This window comes from Physella acuta, unplaced genomic scaffold (assembly GCF_028476545.2).
Source record: "Physella acuta isolate Inbredline_101_S28 unplaced genomic scaffold, ASM2847654v3 ptg000668l, whole genome shotgun sequence".
Lineage (NCBI taxonomy): Eukaryota > Metazoa > Mollusca > Gastropoda > Physidae > Physella > Physella acuta.
Genome location: NW_026732187.1, coordinates 229,286 through 243,640, shown reverse-complemented (window position 1 = coordinate 243,640; position 14,355 = coordinate 229,286). Strand labels below are relative to the sequence as shown.

At 32.7% G+C, this 14,355-nt stretch overlaps 1 long non-coding RNA gene across 1 annotated transcript; it reads left to right on the top strand.

The window, feature by feature from the left end:
- The first annotated feature begins 10,437 nt into the window (after positions 1–10,437).
- Positions 10,438–13,891, top strand: LOC131948987 (uncharacterized). Its single transcript, XR_009388102.1, has 3 exons — positions 10,438–10,576; positions 12,459–12,517; positions 13,756–13,891. It is a non-coding gene; the product is annotated as an uncharacterized LOC131948987 (long non-coding RNA).
- Positions 13,892–14,355: the final 464 nt, after the last annotated feature.

Genomic DNA, 14,355 nt, shown 5'->3' with positions numbered 1-14,355 from the left:
AGGTGGACGAAACTAGATCAAAGGGAATGAAATAACAATAAAGACACACCTTTGTATCAAGGTGGCAGCCCGCTTTGATAGCAGAGGCATACCTTAAGGGAAAGACATCCGCCTTCCATGGACAATTCAACTAGCATCTAAAGTCCATTGTTGTGCGTCGGTCACACCCTAGTCATCAGTGATAAATGGTTATTTTAACGACAGCGGTCATCGCGGAGCTAAGTTTGTTGTAGTGTGCATGTACACAAAGCAGTATTAGTGGTGATTACTCAGCTATAGCCTCTTTCGTTTTCTCGCAGAAAGGTTTTATGACATTAGTTTCTGGTGAATTTATGTTTATAAAAGCCAAAAGTGGAGTAGCTGGCTAAGAGATTTGGGAATTTGAAGTTAAAACATGTCGAGCAAGAGTTCAAACAATACTTGATCACTCAGAGGAGTGATCATAACGATGTACCTGCCAGAAAAGAAACGTTAGCTTTAAGTTTGAGTTGATGATGCAATAGAAACAATAGTTATAAGTTACGAACCTGAAGACCCATTCACATTTTAAAAAAATATTTTCGCGTGTTTTGAACATTAATGTTTTGAACACCGTTACTTTATTTGTTTTTATATATTATCATTTATTAATTTTTCAGACTAAAAGAGTAAGTTTGTTGTAATTTTTACTTTTTCAAATGTAATGCTATTACAGAGATTAAGTTTGATAATTCTTTTGATGGTTTGTTAAGTTTAACAAATCTAATTTTATTCACAATTATTATGCGTAAAAAAGTAAACAAAACCATATTGAAAGTCAATAATAAAAAAAAAGTTCAAATCAACTAAAATCATTGTACATACTATTAAAATTTTACTGTGAGATATTTTATCTGAGATATTTTGTCTGACATCAATTGTCCATGATATCATTTGTCCTGATATATTTTGTCCTGGTATCTTTTGTCCATGAGATCATTAATTTTGTCCTTGAGCTTATTTGTCCTGAGATCATTTGTCCTGAGATCATTTGTCCGTGAGATATTTTGTCTGAGATATGTTGTCTGTGATCATTTGTCCTGAGATCATTTGTCATGGAACCATATATATATATATATATATATATATATATATATATATATATATATATATATATATATATATATATACATACATACATATATATATATATATATATATATATATATATATATATATATATATATATATATATATATATATATATATATATATACATACATACATATATATATATATATATATATATATATATATATATATATATATATATATATATATATATATATATATGTATATATATATATATATATATATATATATATATATATATATATATATATATATATATATATATATATATATATATATATATATATATATATTTATTGTATATATATATATATTTATTGTATATATATATATATATATATATATATATATATATATATATATATATATATATATATATATATATGTATATATATATATATATATATATGTATGTATATATATATATATATATATATATATATATATATATATATATATATTTATTGTATATATATATATATTTATTGTATATATATATATATATATATATATATATATATATATATATATATATATATATATGTATATATACATATAAATATACAATAAATGCACTTAATTAAATTATACTCACCATCAGCAGAGCACCCATGCAACAGCAACACAGATGATAACACTAGTCCAGCTTTTTGTAAAAACATCCTGGGTAATTTTATGTTTTCTACAAACGGTAGAAAAAAATTATTTCAAATATCCAAGTCCACTGTTGATCTCACCGTGTGTCTTATAGACTCTAGAGCCAGTGAACTCGAAGACTAAGCTGGAAAGCCAATCATATATGCTGAAGTAACCTAGAAGCCAACTCAGTCACCTACCCAATGTTTACCCCCACCCTCAACGCTATTTTTAACCTAGACCCTACACCTCATCATTCCGATTTCCACAAAACTTGCATGCGTGTGTTAAAACATGTCTATCGTCACAGATGGCTTACCGTCTATACAAATTGTTTTTTTGCACACTTATACCCCGACGTATTCAACCACTGCTTTAAGTAGCATTGGCTGAGATAATATCACAGAAGCGAAGCTACAGTGGCGTAAAACACTTAAAGTTGGTGGTTGGGTGCAACTCTTTTAGGGGGCTCTGAAGTTCTATAGTAAATAAAAGAAATTTTAGATATTTGAAAATTGTATTTTGCACATCGTTGCTTTTATGGGTTTATTTTTAAAGAATCTCACGAGCTTTGGTTTATATTTTAAATGTTTGAGCTTTTTTGTCATATCTTTAAGAATGTCAGTTACAAGATTGTTCAAATTACGAGATGTGTTAATGACAACCTCGTAAAATAACGATATGTGTCAATGACAACCTCGTAAAATTTAACGAGATGTGTTAATGAAAACCTCGTAAAATTACGAGATGTGTTAATGACAACATCGTAAAATTTAACGAGATGTGTTAATGATAACCTCCTAAAATTACGAGATGTGTTAATGACAACCTCGTAAAATTACGAGATGAGTTAATGACAACGTTGTAAAATTACGAGATGTGTTAATGACAACCTCGTAAAATTACGAGATGTGTCAATGACAACCTCGTAAAATTTAACGAGATGTGTTAATGAAAACCTCGTAAAATTACGAGATGTGTTAATGACAACATCGTAAAATTTAACGAGATGTGTTAATGATAACCTCCTAAAATTACGAGATGTGTTAATGACAACCTCGTAAAATTACGAGATGTGTTAATGACAACCTTGTAAAATTACGAGATGTGTTAATGACAACCTCGTAAAATTACGAGATGTGTTAATGACAACCTCGTAAAATTACGAGATGTGTCAATGATAACCCCGTCAAATAACGATGTGTCAACTTCAGCCTAGCTGCATGCTCTACTTGTTCCTTTCACCAATCTCATGATATAATCTGCCCTTGCCTATCTTAACCAAAGGGAGGTAACGTGTTATGTTCTGCTCCACTAAACTCATGCGCTAATTTATTCAGCAATTTTTGCTTGATGGGCCCCTGATGAGATTAAATCATGTCCTGTTTTGTTAACTAATTTCTTGTTCAGAAAAGTTATCATTTTCATCTTCGTCTTCGTTCTTAATTTTAACACGCACGTTAAATTTAATTTTTTCAGCCTGCTTTTCGTTCTGGCTTTTCTACCGTAGCTTTTATCTCAAGTACAAACAACAAGGCAATAGTTTTTTTTAAATTTGTTTTTTGTTTTTGTTTTTCAGAGGATTTGCTTCCCCAGCTACTGAGCCTCATCTGCCTGAAGTTAGAACTCAGTACTTATGGAATAAGCATATATACACTCTCCTGTCTGTCCGTCCGTCCCCCTCCCCCCCCCCCCCAACATATGATAACAGTTAACAAAACTAAATGCAATATGCTATTTAAACAGTAGAATCGTTTATTATTTAGAGTACACAATAATAGTTTTTTTTAATGACGACTTCATTAGTATTTTAGAAAAAATCTCAAAATCAGAACCAACAACTATATAACTACATTTTAACCTGCGATATATTTAACTGCAGAAATTGGGTACGACAATCTGCAAAAGTGGGGTAGAGTAGCTGTATCTAAAAATAGAGACTTGTTTTCGAACATGGTATAATTACATTGTCGTTAGGTCTGGTAGAGGAAATTTAATTTTTTATGACATTAGATCAAGGCCAAACGTGTGAATCTGGTAAAGAAAACAGATCCAGTTTGTTAGCAATGAAAGGTGAAACTTTGTTTATGCACGCAGAGTATTTAGGCTAGTCTGCTATGAGTCTCAAGTACAAAAAAAATTACTATATTTTGATAAGTTGCTTTGCTAAACCGAAAAGTCTCGAGTTCGAACCCTCGGGCAGATGAGGCTCGTTAGCTGGGGACAGCCACTCTTCTAGGAGAGACAACTCCAAAATCAAACAACTGCTGCCTTGTAGTTTGTTTTTGGTTGGACAAAGGCTATGGAAGCAAATCCAAAAAGAAAAGCAGGCTGAAATCGGAGTCAATGGCCTCAATGGCGCATAACCAGTTGACACGTAATCCTTAATTGTGATGGAAGCAAGGTCGAGTCGGCAAAGCTCATGGTTGATAAATTCAAAAAAATTCTGAGTTCAAATCCTCTGGCAGATAAGGCTCGATCCCCCCGAACACTAAAATTTAAGAACGAAGAAGAAGAAGATAAATTGCTGTGTGGCATAGTGACTGAGTGAAGACTGTTAGATTTATCCCTTTTTTTTCTTTACGAACATCACCGGCTCAAGAGGTGTCTCCCATTAGCCAGGCAAGCCCCAATACCTCAAACTCCGACTAACTTGCTTGGATTTCGGTTTGATTACCGTGTATCGGCCGCTATTCTAATAGTAGCGAGTTCGGAAGACATATCTTTGTTGTAAATATTTTGTTGTTGTTGTTGATTTTTTTAAAGTTTTATTTATCCACAGCCCTGAGCGCTGGTCTACTGTGGAATTCTCACCTCACGGCATTCGTGATGCGAATATGTTCTCCCCACTTGTATGGAAAACACCACTTTGTTCCGTTTAAACTGCTGTTCACAGTTGATTTGTGTATTAATGCCAGAATTTTAAAAAAAAATTAGTTAAACTTTTGAATGTAATCATTTACTTGTCGTTACTGTATCCAGATGGGACGGCGTGGCCTAAGCGGTAGAGCGTTAGGTTGTTGACCCGAAAGTCTCGAGTTTGAATCCGGGTTCTAGTCAGCAGAATGTTCCTAATTTCATCCAGCTCTTATGGATACCTAACTCATCTTAGAGAAAGTAAAGGCGGCTGGTCACAACTTCACTTCATATGGTCGAGATCAAGAAACATATAAACACTACTTCATCTGCCCAATAGATTGCTATGTCTAAAGTGGATTCTCAATCACCTCTCCACCAAAAAACACAAATATACACTACAGGAAAAAAAAACATATTGCAGCCAAATGTCGTATGCATTACGGGGGAAACTTTATCCAGAGTGTAATGTCCTGCACCCATACAATTCTCAGGGCATTATGACCAAGAGCTGCCAAAATATGTGCGTCTTACGAAATAATGTTCCCTCTATAGATTTCTTACACCGCAAGTAGAGCACAACCGAAGTGTCTCCCCTTGTCCTAATCGCACTATTCAAGCTCTGGTGGGTGCTTTACAATGTTGACTTGCAGGATGTCATGCATCAACAATTATAACAGCCCTTAACCTCAATGGCGTACTAGCTTCGTCATAACAACACAATCATGGGATCTTCGTTATGCCTGAGTTGCTTTGAGCTAACGCACGTTATAGTTTCATCTAGATTAGATCAATGTTCACTAAAATTTGTTCGGCTAAAAATTCGTATAACGTCACCCACAAATGTCTACTTAAATTATATATATATATATATATATATATATATATATATATATATATATATATATATATATATGTATATATATATATATATATATATATATATATATATATATGTATATATATATATATATATGTATATATATATATATATATATATATATATATATATATATATGTATATATATATATATATATATATATATATATATATATATATATATATATATATATATATATATATATATATATATATATATATATATATATATATGAACAAAACAGACCATGATTCAATCTCTCCAGCGGGCCATCAAGCAAAACACGCTGAACAAAAGTAGCGCATGAGTTTAGTGGAGCAGAACATAGCACGTTACCTCCCTTTAGTTGAGTTGGGCAAGGGAAGATTATATCACGTGATTGGTGAAAGGAACAAGTAGAGCATGCAGATAGGCTGAAGTTGACGAATCATATTTTAACGAGGTTGTCATTGACACATCTCGTAATTTGACAGGGTTGTCATTGACACATCTCGTAATTTGACGGGGTTGTCATTGACACATCTCGTAATTTGACGGGGTTGTCATTGACACATCTCATAATTTGACAAAGCTGTAATTGACACATCGTGATTTCACAATTTTTATTGACATATCATAGTTTGACGATGCTGTAATTGACACCTCTCGTAATTTGAAAATTTTATAATTGACATTCTAAAAGATTTGACACAACTCTCAAATATTAAAAATATAAATCAAAGCTCGTGGAATTCTTTAAAAAAAACACAACCAAAGCAAAGATGTAAAAAAATAAAAAATTAAAATTTCCAATATTTCTTTTATTTACAATAGAACTTCAGATCCCTATAAAAGGCTTGCCCCCACCACCAACTTTAAGTGATTTACGCCACTGTAACTCCGCTTCTGTGCGTTGCATACGGCGGGAAATATGTGTGCAAAAATGTATAATTTGTATAGACGGTAAACCATCCTTGACGATAGATATGTTTTAACACACGATTGCAAGTTTTTTGGAGGTTTTTATTGATGAGGTGAAGGGTCTGGATTAAAGGTAGTTTGAGGGTGGGGGGCAGGCATTGGGTAGGTGACTGAGTTGAGCATATCTGATTGGCTTTCCAGCTTAGTCTCAACGAGTTCACTTGCTCTAGAGTATATAAGACATACCACACGGTGAGATCAACAGTGGACTTGGATATTTGAAATCATTTTTTTTTCATCCGTTAGTACATTAGGAAGAAATAATCTAAAATATATTTACAGACATACTGCTCAGGATGTTTTTACAAACAGTTGGACTAGTGGTATCAGCTGTGTTGCTGTTTCATGGGTGCTCTGCTGATGGTGAATACAATTTAATTACATGCATTCATTGTGTATATATATATATATATATATATATATATATATATATATATATATATATATATATATATATGTGTGTGTGTGTGTGTATATATATATATGTGTGTAATATATATATATATATATGTGTATTTATATATATATACGTAAAAATAAAGTTTCTCTATGTGTGTGTCTTGATGTTAGCATAGTGAATTATAGCTCACATTCGCAATTCAGCTGCCTGAATAAATAAAGGTGTACTCACCCCACCAGTGGTCAATAAACAATGAACAGCGCCCTAGAATGTGTAACTGGTATCCTAGTTTTGAAATAAGCGTATGCGTAATTTTCAGGGCGGACTATTTTACAGCTAATTACCTGATTGAGCATTCGCCACACAGGGGAACATTGGGTCTTAAGGAGTTTAAAAACTAAGCAATAGTAAATATTAAAGAAAGGCTTGGTAGGATGGTAGAGCTGATGAATGCTAACCCGAAAATCTCGAGTTCGTATTCCTACTCTCGAGTGTTTGTGATGTCCCTTTGTCTGTCAGGGTGACTTGGGCGTACATAAAGAGAGCCGCTCAAAACCGAGTATGTAGTGGTGTAGCAGCAGCCTTTTAGATTACAGAATCCGGTTAAGATACAGGTTCAATTAATTCTTTAATCAATGTTTAATGTCCGTTTCCGGTTAAATTGTCATATCAAGATAAAAATCTGGTTTCGGATATATTTAATTTTCCCCATGAATTTCGTTCATATTAACGTTTCGGCTCCCTTTAAATTCCTGTACCGGTTAAATTTCTGTTCCCAGTTGAATTTCCGTCTCCAGATGAAGTTTCGTTTTTTCTTTATTAGTCAACGGTTAAATTTCAGTTTTTGGCTAAATTAGCATCTCCCGAAAATTTCCGGATCCAGTTCAAAAGCAGGTTCCGGTTAAAGATACGATTTTATGTTGAATTTATGATAAATTCTAAGTATTTTGTTTGACTTTCAGATCAATGCAAGTCCTACAGTGATATAGACTCCAAGCCGAATCCTGTTGCTGCTTCCACCCATCATGTAAGTTGAGCGCTATCCTCATTGTTATCAGTTAATGTTGCTGATCCGATAGTTCCGAGTTCAAACCCAAGGGCAGATGAGGCTCGTCAGCTGGAGACAGCATCTCATCTAGGAGAGAAAACTCCGACATTTTTTTCATAAAAAACGTTTTAATAACAAGCTTTTATGTTGCATTGCACTAAATAGTCGAAAATAGATTATACATTACTAGTCAATATTTTAGTGCATTATTACATAAAAGATTGTTATTAAAACTTTTTTTATGAATTTTTTTTTAGTACTTTACATGTTTTATTTAAAATAGTTACATGACTAAATAATTATCATTAATTTTTTTTTTAAAACCCACGTTTTCTGATTGAACTAAAAAGTAGAAAATAAATAATATACATCACAATAATGCAAGCGATAACTCTACTATAAGCGATCGCAAACTGCGTGCGCATTATGACAAAAAAATGAAAAACGTGGGGCGACGAAGTATTAGAAACTGTAAGAAAATCACGAAGCAGCAGATTTTCGGATTCGATCTTATTCAAGCTTCTTTTGATACTCACCTTCTTCCATAATTTTTGGTCGTTTAGGAGGATTTTCCAATCTGTATCCTGCATTGCGCTTCTTCTGATACTTCTGGCGTGCCTTTTTCAATCGACGTTTCTTCTGTGTTGCCGTTTCTTTCACCATTTTGCCCTCGCGTGCAAACCATTCGACCATCAACATTCTACTTCCGGATCAGTCAGATTTGCATAGGTTTGTACACAAACACCGCGTGACCACTACTCAGCCAATCGCGTGCTCGCTCCTTCATGATTTTTTTTTCATTTGTTTTTCAGTAAGCCAAAAGAGGGAAAGTACGAACCTTAATTTTTGGTCTAAAATGATCAATAAAATTTTCCCATGGATCAATTTAGTAATAATAATAATTGAATATTGTATTGTCATCTGAAACAAAGCTTCCCTGAAAATTTCAGCGCGCTAGCTAACTGCGAAGTGCCCGAAATTTCGATCGCAAGATTTGATGGAAAAAAAGACGCGAAAGCAAGTTAAAGAAAACGTGGAAAAATCTTTGCGCACCTTTTGAACGCGATGGAGCTCTATTGAACGTGATGATGCGTGTCGTATAGCGCGGAATAGTTTGATGAGACAGCCAACTAATTTGGACAAATTTTTTATTAATTCATAAAAAAATTAATCAGGCGACCAATTAAGTCAAATTTAATGTCATGTTGCATTGTCATCATGCCTTGACCCAAGTACCAACTACGAACCGTATCTATCAGATAGACGTGTCTGCAATTCCGCTCGGGCGTTTCGATCTAGACAGACAGACTGACGACAGACTGACGACTGACGAAAGAGGAAGTGAGTTAAATAAAAGCTTGTAAAAATAAACCGGGAGTGATCTCCCCTAAACTTTCTCGAATATTCTTATATAAAATAACAGGGGATGGGAACTCGGGCTATAGACTTCTAGACATGATTTTTAATCCATTTTAAATACTTAAAGTTTTAAAAATAGAATAAAATCTCGTAGACAAATTAATTGCACACCAAGTGAACGCGAATAAAAAAGCGCATAATAGTGCGCAATATTATTAGTACTTTAAAAATTTACATTAGTTTTTTGAGAAATCGGAAGTAGCGTAAATTACTACTTCCGGTCAACGGAAATTACTCAAAATTTAACAGAAGGTAGAGAATTAGATCTTTTACTTACATGTGAAATTTAATTTATCTATCTGAAATAGTACTCAAGTTATAGGCTTTTGAAAAATTCAAAGTAGAAAAAGTACCACTTCCGGTTGTCGGAAATAGCTCAAAAGTTTATACGGATCTACGATTTTGATAAAATACTTATATATGAAATTTCATCAACCTAGCTGTAACGGTACTCAAGTTATCGTGTTTACACACGGACACACAGACACACAGACACACACACACACAGACACACAGACATACGGACAAGATTGCAAAATTATGTTTTTCCGTATCAGTGAGATGCAAAACGTCGAGATTTGCAAAAATCTCGATTTTTTTTTTTTTTGCACGATTACAAGACTTTCTCTATACTTCGTATATACGAGAAAGTAAAAAAAACGGTACAGGACCCCGTTTACGCCAGGATTACCTCTGGTTATACTTTCAGCAACGTTGACACCGATTATGTATAGAAGTCACAACAAAATTGAACTGATCATTGCTATACAATTTTTTTAATCCCACTCATCTCTTGCTCACTAGATCACAGTTTATTCGATAATGTGCTGCTTACTTTAGATTTATATTGGGCATGGTTTTTTTTTTTTAACTAAAAAAATTAAACTAGATTATGTACGTAAACAAGTAAATGTTATTTCCAAAAAAAACAACCAAATTTTACATGAACTACATCGAATATGTTCGAAACTGGTGAATCTATTTTTAGATGCTACAAACATTCACAAAAAATCAATAAGAAATAAATTAAATAATTATTATTTTAGTAATTATTCGAAATCACATACAAACTTTTTTACACTTATGATCTGCAATTTGTTTTAATTTACTTCCATGCACAGGAATGCTTTTTGGCGTGTTTGACGAATCCTAACTGCCCCTATTACCACTGGGGTCCTACTTGTGTAATAATTTTGGCAACTTCGCCGATCGACACATCCTCAAACGAACGGGCTTCGAGTGTAATTATTTGTGCTAATGACCCCTGTAAGTAACTAATGCTCTGGCTTACAGTAATTACTAGAATGATTCCAAAATAGAATCAGGGTACTGCCTGAATAAGGATTTCAATACCTTCATTGTAATTGTTATATTTAAAATAGTTATAGTGGCTATAATTAAATTGAATTATTAGCCGATTTTGTGTATTATGTTAACAAATATCAGGCTATCAAAACCTGCGATGCAGTTTTATCAGTCTGAGTATTACATCTTGGTCCCCCGACAGACTATATGAAACCTCACCACAGATGGGCTGTCCGTACCTTAAAATGCAAAAATTAAAAGCGGGAGTGATCCCCCCGAAACTTTCTCGAATATTCTTATATAACACTACAGGGGATAGCAACTCGGAATATAAACATGATTTTCAATACATTTTTAATTACTTAAACTTTTTAAAATAGAATAGAATCTCGAAGAAAAAAAGAATTGCGCACCATGTGATCGGCAAACAATATATGTATAGCAGTGTTTTTATGCGAAATCGGAAGTGGCGTAAATTACTACTTCCGGTCAACGGAAATTACTCAAAATACAACAGGCGGCAGAGAAGTAGATCTTTTACTTACAAGTGAAATTACATTTATCTATCTGAAACAGTACTCAATTTATAGGATTTTGAAACATTGAAAGTAGAAGAAGTTTCACTTACGGTTACCGGAAATCGCTGAAAAGTTGAAAAAGAACCACAAATTTCATTTAATACTTATATATGCAGTTTTATTAGCGTAGCTGTAACGGTCTTCAAGTTATCGTGTTCACAGACACACATTTACACACACATACATACAAACATACACCCCAACATACGGACAAAATTTGCAAAACTATGTTTTTCCGACCCAGGGAGGTGTAAAACGTTGAGATTTGTAAAAATCTCGTTGTTTTTTTTTTTACACGATTACAATACTTCCTCTATACTACGTATACGCGAAAGTAAAAAGTACATAACTACCACTGTTCGACTCCTGGTAAATTCATTCCATGGCTGCGTCTATGAAGTAACTTTTCAGTGTTGATCATTTACAATTTACACTGGAAAGACGATTTTTAAATTCCAACAATCAACATTGTACCTATGTCTACACCTACCTATGCTTGAAAAAAGGTCTACCTACACGGAAGACGGGCATCCTATTGCGAAGTATTAGAGATAATTTATTTACAACTAATAAATTAGCTTTGTTGTTATATTCGAAGTCGTTTATTTTTTATATTTTGTATTATTGTATGTACACTTAGCTCAAGTGCTAAGGGTTTAGAGGATTTTATTTTCGGGGGGGGGGTGGGGGGGGGGGGGGGGGTAAGTATTTTCTGTAGATATTCGGGCTTGAAGTTTTGTGGTGGATATATATATATATATATATATATATTTTGTGGTGGATATATATATATATATATATATATATATATATATATATATATATATATATATATATATATATATATATATATATATATATATATATATATATATATATATATATATATATATATATATATATATATATATACATATATATATATATATATATATATATATATATATATATGTATATATATATATATATATATATACATATATATATACATATATATACATATATATGTATATATATATATATATATATATATATATATATATATATATATATATATATATATATATATATATATATATACATATGAGAGAGAGAGAAATATATATATATATATATATATATATATATATAGTAATTTATTTTTCTCCAGCACATTGCATATATATATATATATATATATATATATATATATATATATACATATGAGAGAGAGAGAAATATATATATATATATATATATATATATAGTAATTTATTTTTCTCCAGCACATTGCTCAGCATATGCTGTTGTCATTAACAATGAACCAATATCTGTCACTCATGCGGTAGGTGTAAATTATGATTTTCATTCTATTTCATATTCCTCTTATAAAGAGCATAGGGGAAACTGTGTTTGATACTATGTCTGATGCCGTTTTAGCTAGATGAACAAAATATCCTATACAATTTTGAGATACTATTCCAGGGTGCTTTCATGTTGAGGCTATTCTGAAAGCGTAAAAGGGTATTATTTTATCGATTTCAGTTTCTCGAAAACCTAATTAATTTTAAAAATTTATATTATACTAGATCACCCATTATCCTTTGGATAACTATAGGTTCAGTGGTTATGCATAAATGACGTATCGCTTGTTTGACGATTTATATCTTTCTCCTCGCTTTCCCCTACTGTCACACATAGCAAAAAAAAGCCGATGGGTCGGCATGGTCGAGTCGCTAAAGCCCATGTTTGCTAAAGCGAAAAGTCTAAAGTTTGAACCCTCGGGCAGATAGGCTCTTTGGTTTGGGACAGCAACTGCTGCCTTGTAGTTTGTTCTTGGTTGAACAAAGGCTATGGAATCAAATCCAAACAGAACAGCAGACTGAAATCTGATTTGAATGCCTCAACGGCGCATAACCAGATGACACGTATACTTAATTGTGTACTAGGGGACCCCTTCCAACATTACAATTAAGAACGAAGAAGAAGACAAAAAGCCGGACCCAACTACCCCCTCGCCCCACGACTAAAAAGACATCACACTTCAGATACCATGTTTTGATATTTTTAAAACACCGATTTCGAATAACGTGTGCAGAAGACATTGTAACTTATAAGTTTAGGTCACAAAAGCTTTATCACATAGATCTAAAAATAAGTTACACTTCAGCTTTTAAAAACATCGTGTTATTTCTATAATATTTTCTCAGCTCGAACCTAATACGAATAACAACTGAATTAATTATAAATTGAAAGTTTGTGTGTTTCACATCTCTACTTTGGGCTTCATAGTGGGCAAACATGCACCCAACAACTGCGACCTAAGAAATATAACGCCTAAATCCTTTACATTTAAATACGTTTTAGAAAACAAGGCCACTTCTAAATATACATGATTGGTAACGCATTGATGAAATCCTCTTAAAATAACACGTAAGCCTTTCTTCTATGAAGACGGGTACGCTAGTTAACTTATATACATCACATATATTTTTTTAAAGAAAATAACAGAATCTATTTTTAAATTTTCTTGAATAATGTCAAAATCGTACTTATTATATTTCATTGCTTTTTAAACGACAGGAGTGTTCCCGCCAATCACTAGAAAAACCTGGTTGTATTGGATACCTTTATTCAGATGGGTCTTGTATACTGCAGTTTGTCGATGGAGTAAAATTAGATACGAGTAGCAATGCGGAAGCAAATCCTTTGATTAGCTGCGACAGGTGTAAGTATCTCAGTTGTTTAATTGTTTTATTTTTTTAAGGCGTCCAGTTTAGCGCCATTCCTGCGAAGTTATATGTATTCATCTAATGACTTGCCCCATCCATCGCCATCTTCTTTTTGCAATGAATTGGGAAATTGCTTCCATTTTAATCTCTCCAAGCAATTTATCGTTTGAGATGGTGTTAGGTCAGTGTAAGCCTTTTATCCTCCACAAGCACTTAATTTGAAAAAAGTCCAGCGATCTGCTGGCGGCGGTTGTTCCAGCATTTGCTGTCATACAGTAGGACGCTAAGTCATTACTTTAAAAAGTCTACGTTTAATCTTAGAGGAGATTACTTTAAAAAGTCTGCGTTTAATCTTAGAGGAGATTACTTTAAAAAGTCTACGTTTAATCTTAGAGGAGATTACTTTAAAAAGTCTGCGTTTAATCTTAGAGGAGATTACTTTAAAAAGTCT